Here is a 17948-nt window from a genome sequence, read left to right on the forward strand (position 1 = left end):
GATTGTGTAGCCTACAGAACTAGACTGAGAGCCAATTTAAAGGCCTTTGCAGGTGTTTTGAGTTAATTAGCTGAATAGAGTGTGGCAGCAGGTGTCTTCAATATTGAACCTTTTCACGATATTCTAATTTTCTGAGATACTTAATTTGGGGTTATATGTGAGATATAAACATCAAATTAAAAGAAATAAACACTTGAAATATATCAATCTGTGTGTAATGAATGAGTATAATATACATGATTTTGAATGGAATTACCATAATAAATAAACTTTTTCATGACATTCTAATTTTATGACCAGCACCTGTATTTGCCTTCTGAGAATGAAGGTTCTATCCCGACAACAACAAAGAGAAGAGTCCATCGCTGGGATGACCAAGGTCTTTCACAGTCTTTCTCCCGGTCTTGGTCCAGCACCACATGTGCTATATAGGTGTTCTGCAGGTCAATAAGCTTGTTCCAAATGATGCACTCAGCTGAATGCACCACCCTCTGGAGAGCATATCTGTCTATGAGGTGGTAGAGACTCTGACAGGCCTTTGCCAGGTAAGGCAAGGCAAGTTTACTTATAGAGCATCTTTCGTACAAAACTGTAATAAGTGCCTTACAGTACAGAAATATTAAAGCAGTGAAACAAATAAAACAGTAAAAGTAAAGTAAAAAAAAAATAAAATAAAATAAAACAGTAAAACAATAAAATGAAAAATGTTATACATAATTAAAGGAGCAATATGTAATACTGACAGCAATCCTTAAAATGCAATCCAAATTAAAAAAAACTAGACAGAGTTTTCTGCCCCTGGAAAATATGATGATGATGATGATGATGATGACATTTGTTTCTTAGACACATTTCATTTTTCTTAGTTTTGAATATAGATATATTCTTGAGATAATTAAAAGGCAGATTTTGTTATTACCTTTATTTGGCTGTTGATGTTTGGGTCTTAGTCTTATACCAAGATTTCTAACTTGGTTTTAAAGCAGATACCTCTGTTTTATCTTTGTTTATTTAAAAGAAACTCATCCAATTATTTACTGACTCTAGGCAATGACACAGGTTGTCAGTGGGACTGTAATTACCTGGTGACAGAACTAAATATCATGTCGTCTGCATAGCTATGAAAAGCTATTTAATTATTTTTACGGATTTCACGAAGTGGTACCATGTAGAGATTAAACAGTAGAGGCCACGAGTTAGCAATAATCATTTTGATTTATAGGTACTGAGCTGATGCAAAAAAACATTCTCAATTATTTCTTTCTCAAAAATTATAATTTTTCATAGGGGTTTAATCACTGAACTATTTTGTGCTTGAGGGAAGATTCCTGAAAGCAGCAACCCATTACAACGAGTTCTCTGAGGGGCAGCAGAAGCCCTTCCTTCAATAAGCTGGTAGGCAGCACAGGCATGTAGATGATTTTAGCAGCAGGACTGTTACTTGTAGCATTTAGAGACATGTTAGTGATAGCTGGAATATTCAGATTTTTATTATTAAAGAAAACTGGAAATTCATTAAATTTTTGCACAAATTGTAGTTCTGGGTTTACCTGTGGTGGTGGATTTCTTAGGCTATCAAAAATCATAAATAAGATACAGGTTTTTTGATACCTTACTGATGATCTCAGAGAAGTAGGATTGTGTGGGGTTTTTTATATATAGTTATAGTTACTATTATAGTTAAAAGTTAGAGTTACTGAGTATCCCTTTATACATTTCTTAATGAATCTTAATGAAAGTTTAGTGTGCATTCGTTTATGCTCACTGTTATTTGTTTGTTGGTTGCCCCCTCCAGAGTGTGTTCCTGCCTTGCACCCGGTGATTCCGGACCCACCACCATTCTGAACTGGATAAGCATTTACAGACAATGATGAATTAAGGTTTGTTTGTTTGTAATTTATTTTAGCTTCTGCTTGTAAGACACATTAGTTTTCATATGTGACAATACATCAGTAACATTCACAGCTTTGATGTTAAAGTTTTCAAAAGCACTAAAATATTTTATACTATGCTTTTGACACACCCTCTAAAAATAGGCACTTAATGTTCTCAGGAAGCATTTTCTTTACACAGACAGACTTAGTTTGAATAGCTGGAGGGGTTTCAATATGAAAAAGACTCAGAAATGGTCAAAGATCCCCAGATTGTTCACAGTGACAGCTAAAATTTCCAGTCTTTTGGTAATGACCAAGTCCAGTGTGTGCTCAAGGTTGTGGGTAAGTCTTTTCACGTGCTGGAACACACCAAAGACATCAAATCAAGAGTAAATTAATCAGTAAATTGTATGGAGTGTTTTGAGTGGTCATTAAATAGTGAGCTTTAATACTTAATCTGAAGTGCACATTTGAAAACAGTCCTTAGGTATTCAAAATGTGGCATGCTTGTGTTTAAATACTATTAAGCAGGGAGATTCTGTTTTTAAAAATATATATAATCCATTTGAAATGATAACAGCAATCAATCAAATTTTATTTATATAGCGCCTATTACAGCAGAAATCTTCACAAAGCATCTTTACAGATCCAGGTCTCCAAACCTCTTTTGGGCAATCCAAGGGCAACAGTCGAAAGGAAGACCTCCCTCAGCACTAGAGGAAGGACCCTGGGAATGAACCAAGACTCAGATAAGTGGGGAACTATCCTCCTCTGGTCGACACTGGTGAGCACAACAAATAACAAACAAAAGTAAAAGTGAACTCAAAGAGATAAATGTGTTATAGTAATATGAAGCTAAAATGTTAGTGATAAAGATATGAGGAAGCAGGAGGTGGTCAGTGATTCTGTGGGAGAGTAAAAGAAAGTGCAGAGTTAATTTGAGCTGAAAAAGTATCCTTGCATGGCCAAGCATTATTCTGTAGGTGAAGGCCAAAGTCTTTTACAGGATACATTGGGGCGGGGCTCGATCAGGGCAACACCAGGGAGAGCAGCAGGAACAGTGCATGAGAGGGAGATGCAAGATGCAACATGGCTGACCAAAGGAAAACTTGTGTGCAAAATTACTACTCAAAATGGTTCTGGAGGCAGCGCTGCCTTTGAGGTAGGAAAAATGTAATTGGTTACTAGCCCACAGGCAGGGATGAACATGACTGGCTAACACACACTGGGCGGTGATTTTCAAACCCTATGCCATAAACCAGTAAAGCTCTGCCTAGACCAGTGGTCGACAACCAGTTAATCCCGATCGACAGGTTGATCTTCAAGAACATGCAGGTCAGTTGCAATAAATCATATGGCTGCTTCACACTGGGTTTGTGTTTGCAAATTTTAACATTGAACTTTGCTGTTACTCTGTACCGCCTCTGCTATGTATGAGCCAACACAGCTTTTTTCAAACGGGAGATAAGCGACATAGCGAGAGTCACACTATAACCCAGTATCCTGTCGCAATGTGCTACCATAGTGTACATACAGTACATCAAGCTAAATAAAACTGTAAGTAGGACATTAGGCTAAAAGGAGTATATCAGAAAGTGCTTCAAACAGAGGTATAAGCAGGAGATTTGCACAGCCTAATCCATATGAGGGGAAAGATGAGTTAATTATGGTGAAAATAAATTATTTTACACTTTTCTTTCCCATATTTGATTCAGCATGTGCAGTTTTGCAACTCTGTAACAAAGTTTTGGAACAAAGTAAAAAACAATAATCTCAGATGTTTCACTATCACCACAGCCCACACTAAGCTTTACATTAATGAAGTAAACAGTATAATGTTATGTTATTGGAGGCAATGGGGACATACACAGATTTATTAGGTTATTTTAAGCAGCCTAAGCCTGGCATTTACGCTGGTAGACCTTTCATTTGTTCAGATTTCAAAAGGTGATCTTAAGTTTAAAAAGGTTGGTGACCTCTTTCCTAGAACCTCATGGTTTGCCTGCACTGACTGTCAGAACTGACTTTTGAAAAAATACACGTGTACTGTAATACTGTACAATAAATGTGTAATATGTTCTATTTCATAACTTGTTAGAACTGTTGCAAAAATACCAGTATTTTGTTTTGTTTGGATGAAAGATGATGTAACTCAGTGCCTCTGAAGCAGATTCTGAAGAATTACATTTGTTATAATTCCTGCAAGAAATTATCAACCAGAACTAAGTCTATAGTAACAAAAAAAGAAGGATATAGTCAAAAAGTAATTTCTGTCAGTATGTTCACGCAAACACAAGGGCATAGGTTGAGCTTTACAATCCCTGTCCAATGAGTTTTAACCAAACTTGCCTCCAGAACCAATATGAGTAGTGATAATGCACCCGAGCCTCAGATTTGACTGGCACATGGAGTGACCAAGATTTGTTCTATAGACAATCAGAACAGGAATGTGAAAAAATTTTAGCTACTTCAAGCTTATACTTGTTTATGAATTTATGGCTTTAGCTCAGACTTATCAGCATATTTCTCAGTGCCAATGCAGGAATCTGTGTTGTTTCTAGAACAGTCTGTGCTGTTTACAGTTGCAAAACATAACATGTGGGTCTATTGATGTGGCACCGGTCAAAGAATCCTGAAAAATGCACAATGAAGGGGGGTGAGCTGGTGGGTACCACATTTTTAATGTGAACAGGGGGCTAGAAGTTGTTGCGTGGGAGAATCTTGTTCCAGAACACACCATGTCCTCAAGTCCATAAGAGGCAATGTGGGTGAAAGTGGTGTGGTTTAAGGAGTGTTGGGCAGCAGCTCTGATGAATCACAACTTTTATCTGAAGGTGGGAGTCGGGGCTGCTCTGTGTATTGTTTCTCATCATCTGGAAAAGTGCCATGGGGCTAAAGGTTGTTTTGCTGATAGCCTGTGTGTAAAGGAGATTCCAGTCTGAAGCTGTCTCCTTCCATATGGATGAATAGTGGCTGTTTGAGGGATAATGGGTTGTCGACTACGATCCTGACTCCAGATCTGTTCATAAGATAGGAGTCTGGGTTAAACGGACCTCTCTAAAAGCAAGATCTATGAAGCCATGTATTCAGTCCATGCAGCCATGAAAACATTTGTGCCTCCTCCTGGAAATGGTGCACTGACATCCACCAATAAATCATAACCTTATGACAAACTCCTTTCTCTCAGCTCCACTGTTCACAGGAGCACTTTCTGGTTCTATAATTACAGACTGGAGTCCATCTGTTGCTCTGTAAACCTTGTTTGCCATGTTTCCCCCTGTTTTTCAATGGTCCATCACAGAGCAAGTATGATTTGGAAAAAAACAATAACTTGGAACTGTGCTTTTTTTATTATTATTTTTTTTTACCTTAACGCAAGTTAAGATTCATGGTTGGTCTGATGATCTGCCAGTATTTGGGTCATAGGTTCATTAATATCAGAAAGCGTAGCTCTAGAGAAACAACACATTAACACATTTACTTTTCTGACAGTGGAATCTCTCTTCACTCCTGTTGGCTTCTGGTTGATCAGTGGTTTATGTAGTGTACAGAGCTGCCCTTTGATTCATGATGCACATGCCTGCATCTGATGTCCTAATCTATATGTCTGGCATTATGGAGCTGCTGGCACTGAGTTGGATCTACTGTAGTGGTGTAAGATGCCTCCTTGTGAAAGTTATACTTGTTCCTCAGGTGAATATTTGGAGCAGCTCACTGGGAAGGAGGTTAGTTGCCCTTTTCTTTCCTGTTATTCCTTCTCTGGGCAACCATCCACGACTCAGTAATTGCTGCTTCGGGAGTGGATGCTGTCCTTGGCTTCACTCCCAGCTTTTGCCAGTATGCCAAGAGAGATCCTGTTGCATCAGTCCTCTGGGCAGATGGAATCAACAGGGAGACCAGAAACTGTTCATTCTGGACTCTCTCAGGGAGATGATTTGGCATGACCATGACAGACGCTGTGAGATGCAAACTCCAAAGCACTATCCACACTTTACACCACTGCTTCGTTGATATACAGGGGGTGGTGGTTCCTCTACTGGTTCTTACTGTAGTCCACTATCAAGCAAACTTGCCAAGGGTGGTAGAGCTGGAAGTGGCCACACAGCAGTAGGTGTTTTTGTAAAGTTGATATATCCAGTGTTTTAACAAATAGCAGCAAACAACTCATTTGTATGTCAGATATATCACATTAAACAAATATGTACCTGAAGTTGTATTCCTCGCTGAGAGGAGTCAGATGTGTTCTTCCCACACCAAATTTCCCGTTTCCTCCCATAATCCCAAAACACTATGTTTGGCTCTGCGAAATTGTCCACAGGTGTGAGCCCTTACTTCATAATGTTGTAAATGGGCAATTACAAACATACGCTTATTACACAGACTCAGTATGTTTGAATTTCAAGGTTACTAAGGTCTGCAATTAAACCTCCAGTATACAAGAGTAAATGAAAGGCACATGTTTTCATTAAATTGATGTGCCATAAGCTGGAGAAGTGCACCTATGTTTATTTGTGAGTGGTAATGACACAATGATAAAACCACAGTTAAACATTTTGAAAGCAGATGCACAGAGCAAGAAGAAAAACATATTTTTTGTTGTTGTGTATCAATATTACCACAGTTTCTTAGAGATTTCTTGTTTGGTTAAAAGTGACACTTAAATGGGACACTAAATTCGAACACACCTCCTAATCACTGAATTTAGGTTTTTCATTTAATTTCATTGTCACAGGTATAAAATCAAGTATCTAGCCATGCCGTCTGCATTTACAAACATTTTTGAAACAACGGAACGGTCTAAAGAGCTTGCTGAATTTCAACATTGTACTCTAATAAGATGCCACAATTGCAACTGGTCCGTTTGTGAAATGTCTTCCCTTCTAGATATTCCATGATCAGCTAACCAAGATTATTGAATTATCCCCATCAATAATTTGATCCCCTCCAAAAAAAAAACCCTGATCTGTCAATGTCTCATTAGCCTAGAGGTGCAGAGAGGGTTAAATCATGTTCTCTACTCTAGTCCTACCTCCCTGTAACACATTTCCAGTGTGACTGGCTGTGCCTTTCCCTCTGTCATGTGAGACTCTATAGCTATCTTTGGTTGTTAACAGCGCCAAAACTGGAAGGAAACTTTCCAGTCATAAATGAGTATTATTGTGCAAGACTCAGGTGCAATGTGGGTGACACATGGGTGTCAACATTAATGGCAATGCTAGGCTTTGGCGCACAGCATCCAGCAGGCTAAAATCGACCTGTAACTATGAACAACATGGTTCGGAAAATAACTGCACAACCAACACCCAAATATCAGTTCTCTTACACAGCCTCCTTAAATTCACATGCTTTAACCTGTTACATTGAATAAATAAGTAATTGTAATTCTTAAAATCAACAAAATGTTCTTGTCTTCTTTGTCGTTTGGTGGTAGATTATCTAGTATTGTTATTTATTATGAACAAAACTTTGTGCTCCTTTTTACATTTCTGCATTTATTTGTCCTGCCAACAAAAACAACACAATCAAATAATAAAAATTTAAAAACTTATTTTAAAGTCGTACCAAATATTTCACAACTTTTGATTGTGCAAAGTTTAGTGTAGCATTATGAAATTGTCTTGCGACATTCTTGGAACATTAATCAAATTTTTTTCCACTATATCCAGGCTGTACACTCAGTTAGTCATGCAGTAGTCACCTCAGCGTTCAGATCACATCGCAGTATCACAGTGCAATATTGTTCATTCATTCATTGTCTGTAACCGTTTATCCTGTTCAGGGTCATGGTAGGCCCGGAGCCTACCTGGAAACAATGGGTGCAAGGCAGGAACACATTTTGGAGGGGGCTTCAGTCCTTCACAGGGTGACATACACTCACACCTTCACTCACACACTCACACTTTTGGACATTTTTGAGTCACCAATCCACCTACCAACATGGGTTTTTGGACCGTGGGAAGAAACCAAACAACCAGCAGGAAACCCATGCGGACACAGGGAGAACACACAAGACTCCTCAAAGACAGTCGCCCGGAGCGGGATTTGAACCCACAACCCTAGGACCCTGGAGATGCGTGACCGAGACACTACCTGCTAACTTTACTTTACTTAAAAAGGAAATATTGTACCCTTTCCCGTAGACTAGCACAGTTCTGTTGTTTTTATGAAACATCCTTGAAATTAATTCATTTCATTCATTATCTGTAACCGCTTATTCCAGTTCAGGGTCATGGTGTGTCCAGAGCCTACCTAGAATCAATAGGTGCAAGGCAGGAATACACCCTGGAGGGAGCACCAGTCCTTCACAGGGCAAACAAACAGTCACTCACACCTACTGACACTTTTGAGTCGCCAATCCACCTACTAATGTGGGTTTTTGGACCGTGGGAGGAAACCAGAGCACCCAGAGAAACCCACGCGGACACAGCGAGAACTCACCAAACTCCTCACAGACAGTCACCTGGAGAGGGACTCAAATTCACAACCTCCAGGTCCCTGGAGCTGTGTGACTACCTGCTGCACCACCATGCCGCCTCCTCAATAGTCCTGTGGTCTTTATGAAACATCCTAGAAATGCTTTGGTCAAAATACCACAAGGATCAAATACCACAGCACCATTCTTGCCTGTTTTTTTCCCTCTTGTTTTGGCTATGTTTTTCTTAATGTCTAAGCTCTGGTGGTGCCTGCTTTACACAGTGTAGCCTCACCTTCGCTCATAGGTCTGGTGCTGTGATTGGAGCTGGGGGCAGTATAATGGGCACAGGTGGGGATTAATGTGATTGGGTAGAGATTTTCTAGACCCTCGTGGTTTGCCTGCTCTGACTGCCAGAGAATAAATGTGTAATTATAATGCTTATGTGCTTGCAGTTGTATGAAGCAACACAAAATCTAAAGAGTTCAATTTATCACGTTTTTCATTTTTTATCTGGATATTTAGAAAAAAAACTGGTTTATGTTTGGGTTTTGGCCTCCCGTTCAAACAAAAACAGCATTTTAGCATACTGAAAACTGAGGTTCTGAAAACACTCTCTAATGTTGAGAGTTTTGAAAACTCTTTTTTTAAAGTTTTCATGAGCTTATGCATGTTGCTATTCACATTAGCACAGTGTGTTCAAAATGCACCAGCAATATGGCTGGCAACTTGGCTAGTTCTGCTGTCTCTGCAATTTGTGGATTGATTACATGTTTACAGCTAAATTTAGCTTTAATCCTACATTACACTGTGCAGTGGAGTCGTCAGAATGTACTGTTGTCAGCCCTTTTCAATCCATCTCTCTGAAGGTACAGAACTTACAGTGAATGGTGATTTTGTACCAGACCTGGTTCAACTTGCAGCTGCTGGGACAGTTTTAAAAAAGATGTTCCTCAAGAGTGGTGGGAATATTTGAATCACTTTTGTTGTTAAGTGAATTGAACATTTAATTTATTATTTATTTTGCCAAAACAGACAAAAAACATAGTTAATTAAATATCTGGATATGGACAGGACAAGGCCTTAGGCAGCCCATAAAAACCTGCCTGGGTTGTTTATTTTCACAGTTTTTGGGTAAGAAGGGACTCCAGATTCACATGTTAATGTGCAAATGCACAAAAAGACACCTTAAATGGACACTACTTAATATTTTTGACCTTAAATTTACAGCTTCTAAATCACTGTAATGCTTCAAAGACCTATAACAGAGAGAACAGATCATCTGCCATTTCTGCTCTAGTACTACAGAAACTGCTATATGTAAGTTTTGGAGGATAGTAGGAAACCACAGACCCAACCTCTTCCTCTTCCCCACTGATTTAAGTACATTCATTAATTCTGTAATCGCTTATACAGTTCAGGGTCGTGGTGGGTCAGGAACCTATCCGGAATAAATGGGTGCACGGCAGGAACACACCCTGGAGGGGGCACCAGTCCTTCACAGGGCGACACAAACTCACACACTCACATCTATGGACACAGGGAGATCACACCAAACTCCTCCCAGACAATCACTACTTTTGTCATTTAAATAATATTAAATTACACATAAAATATACTGAAAATTTTAGTCATATGCTACTTTCACCACATGAAGTGTATTTCTATAAGCTGCATGATTAATCTTTAAAAACATATTAAAAATTGACTTAAATTACTAATAAAATATAAAATATTAAGCAAATGAAAAAGAGACAGTGGCATAAACGTAATAAATAAAATAAAGCAGTAGCAAAACTGAGTTGTGAACAACTGTTAACTCATTAAATACAGGTACTTGTAAAATATAGTCATAACATCAGGAAAGGACATAAACATCAATTCAGTCTGCGTTAAATACTGCAGTGTTTAATGCATGAACATTTTAAATTTGATTAATTAAAGATTTACCGGCATTCAAATACTGTTTTTTCTTTATTTTTGTCTTGAAATTACACTCGCCATCAGGAAACTCACTGCACCTTCTCCCAGCATACACTGTTTACGTATTATGTCAAGAAAGCAATACAGCCTGATAGCCAATGGCGTCAAAGGGACATGCAGTAACAGCAGCAGCACCCAGAGGCCCTAGTGCGCCCAAGTTTAATTACATTGTTAATATGGAGACAGAGAGAAACGTTAAAAATGAAAGGAATATTTTAATAGATAATTGTATTAGAAAAGTGTCCCATTACTTAATATAGTTATTTTAAATTGTATATTAATTTAAACTACATATTAGTAGTGATTTGGGACAAATTACTGCTTCCAAAATAACATTAAAATTGTGCAGTTCATATTTTACAAAAAATTACAAAATGTTCTCAAAAACTGTAATTACTTCCCACCTCTATTTAACTGCATGTGATTCAAATGAGTTCAATGCTGAGACTGAATCTTAATGTGAGAACCTCTATAAATAATAGTATGCAGTATTAGTCGTTTTAATGTTGCTGTCTCATTTGTGTTGGCTTATCAGCTACTGCCACACACACAGGCCTAACATTCTAGCTGTGGCTCTTCTCCATTCTGCTTATCTTGCTGCCCTTCACTAACCCCCTTTTTATCCCCCAAAACAAGCAAACAAAAAAATAATAATGGTCACATCGCTGTCGATCATTAACAAAAAAAGCACAAGGACAGTGCTCTCAGTGCTAATTTAAGAAACTGGTACATACCATTAGTTTGGGATCATAATTGTACTAAATTTCTTTATAAAGATGAGCAAATGTCATTGTGACACATTGGTATAAATAAATAAATAAATAAATAAATATTGTATGGACATTTTATAAAGATTGAAAACCTTGTATAATCTCCACAGAGATTAACAACATGATGCCCAGTGCCTAGTGTGGTGTGTGTTTGGCACTGGAACAGTACAATTCTGTGTCTCTAGCAGTTGAGTTGGTTAGTAATGCACTACATTTACTCCGTTACATTTATTTGAGTAACTTTTTGGATAAATTGTACTTATAAGAGTAGTTTTAATGCAACATATTTTTTACTTTTACTTGAGTATATCTGTGAAGACGAAGCGGTACTTTTACTCTGTTACACTGAGCTAATTTCTGCTCGCTACGCTCTACTTATTTTTATAGATCCACCAATGCACCATCTCTTTGTTTTATCTCATTTTGTTTTGTCGAGATTCCCAACAGGGGCTGTCACATGACTGCGTCTCACCAATCAAACGTAGCCACTAGCCAAGTTTGACTTCGTTTCACCAAACAGAGCTTGAGAGCCAGCTGCTGTTAAAGCTGAACTGTCACTGAACTTGAAAACATACACACACACACACAGAGAGAGAGAGAGAGAGAGAGAGAGAGAGAGAGAGAGAGAGTTTCTGGTTTATGTGCAGACTGCATTTTTCTTCTTAGACTGCCTTTTTCTTTTTAGTTGTTTAAGAGATATTCTCCTGCTCGTTCACTGCTGTTTTATATTTTTGTTCATTCAAGGTTATTCAGCAGTTACTCAGTACTTGAGTAGTTTTTTACTTGGTACTTTTTAGACTTACTCAAGTAATTAATTGTGTGACTACTTTTTACTTTTACTTGAGTCTTATTATTCTAAATTAACAATACTCTTACTTGAGTACAGTTTTTGGCTACTCTACCCACCTTTAGTCTCTAGGCATCAAATATAAAAATAAACATATTTTACAATAATATATAATCTGGTAAATCTGTATTCACCAGACAACGAGGCTCTTGAGCAAAGACTTGGATGAAAAATCAAGTTTAAACCTTAAGCCTATGGATGGGGTCAGGACGAAGATGTACTGAGGATCAACCCTGCTTTAAACAGTGAAAGGTCAGTGAGAGATCTCCAGACAAGGAGTCTGCACAGTGGAGGAGAGAACGTGACATAAGTGTTGTCTCCACATTATTCTCCCACACTGAGACTAGATTGGTCTTTTTATGGGGTCATTGCCCGACATCCATGTGTCCTCATGAGCATGAGCATATGGGCATATGTTTCTCTATTAGTAGGATTTTTTTAACCTTTGTTTGACATTGTTTTGCTTTTCTGTTTATATAATAAAATTAAGAAATACCATAAATAAACCTAAAACAAAAGCAAAAATGTTGTTATTTTTTAGGTTTCAGTTTTATTTCCCATTTAAAGCAAACCCATTTAATTTGATTTTAGTCAAAAAATGTACTTTTATGCACTGGTGAATATGCAGTGCTAATTTAAGAAACTGGTGTTGGAACCGGTATACAGATGCATGCCCTCATTCCCAGAGTCAGTCCATTGGAAGATCTACAAGTGTATGTCTAAATTACTGCTACTACTGATGTTTTTGGTTAAATATAACAGCAGGGCATTGGATGAACAGATAAACAAAGAAGGATATATTGTATAAACAGATGTATGAGGACCTTTATATGTATACAAACATACACATTGAGAAATTTAAACAGTGCTGCCTGATACTACCATCATGACTCACACTTTATTTTCACTGTATAGAAAACTTAAAAAACACACATATTGTGGAATAAAAGAAAATAATCTGTATTTAATTTCTCTCTTAGGTCCACATGGGGCTTTATAAGCCAAAAAGCCAAAATTAATTTTGACATGACCCTTTCCAAACATCTTTTTTTTTTTACTGTGTATTTGTTACTGATCTATAAACCATAATGGTTGCTGTTCTGTATAATGCCTTATTCAAAATAGTCTGAGCTGAACATTCCTTGGGCCACACATTTGCGTTGCAGGTAGTGTCTCTGTCACACAGCTTCAGGGTCCTAAGGTTGTGGGTTCAAGCATGGGTTTCATCTGTGTGGTCCGAAAAAACACGTTAGTAGGTGGATTGGCCACTCAAAAGTGTCCATAGGTGTGAGGGTGTATGTGAATGTGTGAGTGTGTCTCGCCCTGTGAAGGGTGTGTTCCCACCTTGCGCACAGTGATTCCAGGTAAACTTCGGACCCCCCTGAACTGAACTGGATAAGGGTTACAGACAATAAATGAATAAATTAATAAACATTGTTTGCAACTTTATTGTGAATAGACAGTGCTAATTCTGTGTGGAATTCTGTGAAAGTATTTGTGACAACATCAGTTGTAAAAAGCGCTATACAAATAAATTTGATTTGATTTGCTAGGCTATCCTGTCCTTTTGTCAGAAAAGCATTGGGATTTTAATGGTATTTAATGTACAGTTTTAGAAGGTGCACATGTATGCTTAACACAGCCATTCTTCAACAATATTATGTTATTCTGTAAAGGAAACAAAACACAAGAGCAAAGTGAAACTAGGTAAGCCTAGTTTAGCCAGACTGCCATTAGCCATATAACCTTTGTCACAGAGGTTTTTCTGGCATTTCAAAAACAGGAAACCCCAAAATGCATTCCCTTGTCATTGGAAGGTCTGGAGAAGCTTTTACATGTTTACATGTTGTTTTTATTATGTGATTGTGTTGTACAGAAAATGTGGAGGGCAGGACTAATAAATGCAGAAATGAAAAAATTTAAAAGAACAGTTACCGCCTGTGACAGTGGAATTTGTAGTTATAGATCAGTAAATTTGAAGTCACAGGGAAAACCCCTTCCACAAATACAATTTCACAAATCCTTTGGTGCAGGTGCACAAATACAATTCTACACACACAAGTACAAAATATCATATGCTCACAGTTTTGCTACAGATGCAGCGGTGAATATGGTACAAAACACATTCACACACTTGTACAAAACATGCACAAAACTTGCAAATTCGTAAACCAACATTTCAGTTGGTGCAATGTGAGTTACACACCTGTATTAATTTATTTATTATTTCATGTGTGAGTGCCTTTTTCACTCACACATGACAAAACTTCTGCACGCTATCACTTTTGCACTAAATATCTCAGTCAGTGTGGTGCAAAACTAATTTGTGCATCTGTAGAGCCAGGGCTGGGCACATTACAGACCAACCCTCCTGACCAATCAGAGGGCTCATTAGGCACATATAGAATGCTATTGGCTGAGGTCTCCTGGTTCTGTGACTGAGCGCCTCCTATGAAAAGCCTTTTCCAGAAAACAAACATGGAGGACAGAGGGTCCATGTAGAAAATGCAATGGAAAATGGTAAATTACTCTTTTTTAATTTGCCCTGTTTTATGGAAACCGTTCTTTATCAGCTGGTGCTTTTTCTCTAACTAATTAAAATATATTAACACAAAATGGAAGTGTATTCAGTGCAATATCATTGAACAGCTCAGCACACTTGAAAGAGAGTCTATCTGCCCGACCCATGCTGTCTAACAGATGTTCTTGGCTATACCATCATGCTAAATGATGAGAGGGAGAACCAGGGTTATTCTACACACCCAGAGAGTGTGATTCAATTTATGCTTTCTTGGATTCCAAGCTATGGATGACAACGTCATGTGTAGCTAATGCTTAGAGAGTTGTACATTGGAGCATGTGCCCTGCAACAGTATAACTTTGTAACACATAGATTGTTATATTGTTAATGACATGTTAGGGTAACTATTACAGGGTGTCTCAACAATAAGGGAAAAAAGTACAGAAACAGACTTATTAAAGTCTGTGTTCCAATTTAAGGCACAAGCTGTGGGGGAAGGTAGGCATCATGGCCTAAAATATTTCACTGTTTCCTCATGGCTTGTGCCTGAAATAGGATCACCATCTGATATGTAGATGTTTCCTTATTTTTAACATTCTGTATACCTATTTTATTAATATTAAAAACTCTGATAAAAATATTAAAATATTTCAATGATCCACCAGTTCAATGTAAAAAAATCTTAATTGTTAATACAAACAGGGTATAAATAGTAGACTTTGTGTTGTTGATGTGAGGTGAAAGTAAGAGGTGATAAATCAGTTAAGCATATTTCTATTTTTTTACTTTAAACTCACCAAACAAATTCCATTGAAAGAGCACAATTCTTTAACTTCCACACTCCTGCAAGTAGGAGGAAGAAGAAAGAGAACAGCTCAGTCAATGAGCTCTCCAAAGTCATGTTGCAGTTTTGTGAAGTAGTGGAACTGATATTTTACAATATGACAAAGGTATCTTTAATTTACAGTCAGCAATATATTCATACATGGCATTACAGCTAAAAATGAAAGCATTGCTCAAGTGCCTTGACAGGAAGCATTTTGACTGCCACTCTTAAAAGGAAACAGGCGACCTCCATCCGAGACCGGAAACACATGACCTCCATGCTCAGAAGAATGAATGAACTGGCTGTAAACTTTGCAAATTCATCTCTCAGAATAATGAAGAATCAATAAAGTAGACAAGAACATTTATTCAAATAGTTTTTAGTGTATGCTGAAAAATTCTATTTGTATGTAATTAATTATTTTATTGTTGTTTTTACCCCCCCTTTATGCCAACTAACATGCCAAGACTGAGACATATATGGATGTCCACATATGACTAGCTTTCCTCTCTAGCTCTTGATCCAGGAGCCAACAATCATTAAAGATTGCTGCTAAATGGGCTGGTCAGGAATCAGGCACTCCTCTGTGTGAGCATAACCATGCCAAGTGTCCATGAATGAATAGGACTGCCAAAAGGCCCTAAAGGATGTGCTGCAAGGAGAAGACTAGAAATCAATGGGCCTCTTCCCTTTTTATATTCCAATGCAATGATTTTATGGGCATGTGCTGACCAGCTGCAACGTGTCACTGCCTTGTTCACACGATGAAAGTATGGACAATTGGTGTTCTTTTTAAACCATTATAGTTATTGACCTGAGAAATAGCTATAAATAATATGAATAATTCTACAGGGTGAGTCAAAGGTCACAGGACACCCTTTTATTTCTTAGATATACTACATGACCACCTTCTCATTGGAAAAATTTGCCCTTGATCCAGTACGGCCATGTTTCGGACATCACCTAAATGATAGGCCCATCACCCATAACTTGCTGGGGTATTCAGATAAAATGGTGTCCTGCAACTTTTGACTTACCCTGTATTAAATGTTTAATTATAATTTAATTATATTTTCTGAACCTATGTGCCACTAACATTTAACAATTATACCACATGTAACTAGTATATATAAAAGTATTAATAACTTTAAATAAAACTGTATCCTTGCTTGTACTTACAGTTATTTTTAAAGTAAAAGCTTTTTTAAGCCATTTCATTGTGGCTTATAACCATGAGGTATGAATATTTGTAATGCAAAATGGTGTAAAATATATGAAAACTCATGATGGTGGTGAGTTAATTTTTTAATAATATAGAGATAATGAATAACTTCCAATAAAATTATCATAACCATAAAAAAAAGAATATTTATTACTACTGTAATGAATCAGGTAAAATACGCTCACTGAAAACATTTATATTAGTATACAAATTATTATTTTAAATATATATATGTTATATATATATATTCTCCATTTCTTCATGTTATAAACCAGCCATTATCCTGACACCAGGATTTATCATACTAATCTATGCTTATTTTGAGCATGGCAACTGCCATGTGATGAACCCACTCTATGGAATATAAACTGGCAAATTCTGCAACTAAAAAGCAATTTGATCTTTCATATCTTGTGAATTGCACTCTATGACAACAACAACAACAACAACAATAATAATAATAATACATACTCACATCCATAAACATTGTTTGCATTGTTTGGTAGTCTTTATGCTCTTTTATACTCCTATAAATAATCATTTCAGTTGAATCACAGCCTTGGCTGAACCCATGCCTGTTTTCTGGCTTGTTTTTTTTTGATTAGAGGAAGAAGCTGAACTGATTTGATAACATGACCAGCCTACTGTGCTGACCAATCACACAAAGAGCTAGCCTCTTCTATCCTCTCAATTAATGTCAGGGTAATTCATTTTGAGTAAACCCTGCACTTCAGAATGACTCTGGGTTTGTCTTCCTTTGATCTGAATGAAGACATCCATCTGCACACTTACATAAAGCAGACACAGGAAGGAAGTGTATCATTAAGAATTCTGCCATTTGGTTTAAAGCAGTCAGAGAGTCTCTACCCATAACCCCGTAAGTAGGCCTTCATAACAAAAAAGACACAACATTATGTCAAGACTGTGGAACAGGAAATGAGTGCATGTCTTGCTGTGTGTTTTACGATCTCTTCCAAGCAGCACAAAAATTTGTTTAATTGCTTACACTAGATTCTAAATATTACTGTAAAAATATAGCTTTTTCTATTACAATTTCGTAGGTATCACACAGCAAATTCTCCAGTGTTAAATCAACACTATCAGTGTTAACTTAACACTGAGAGTGTTAAATGATTTCACTAACAGTGTTAATTTAACAGTTGATTTAACACGGGTGAATATGCTGTGCAGTTCTTAACAGGACTGGATTTCAGCCCATGACTGACAATTAATTCTATAATTAACATTGTTTTAAAACAATAATTTACTAGTTTTGAATTTGTAAATTAATTTTTTACAAATAATTTAATTCATGTATATTCATTTGTTAAAATAAGTATATCTATTGGCAAAATGTGAGGCAAAATTAGAATCCAGCTTTTGGTCTTGGTCAATGGTCTTTTGGATTGATATCACATCACAAAAGATTTCTATTATCTACTTTTAAATATATGAATGTCCCATTCCTGGTGACTGTGAGGTGTCTGGTGTGT

The sequence above is a fragment of the Hoplias malabaricus genome, chromosome 5 (assembly GCF_029633855.1).
Source record: "Hoplias malabaricus isolate fHopMal1 chromosome 5, fHopMal1.hap1, whole genome shotgun sequence".
In the NCBI taxonomy this organism is placed as follows: Eukaryota; Metazoa; Chordata; class Actinopteri; order Characiformes; family Erythrinidae; genus Hoplias; species Hoplias malabaricus.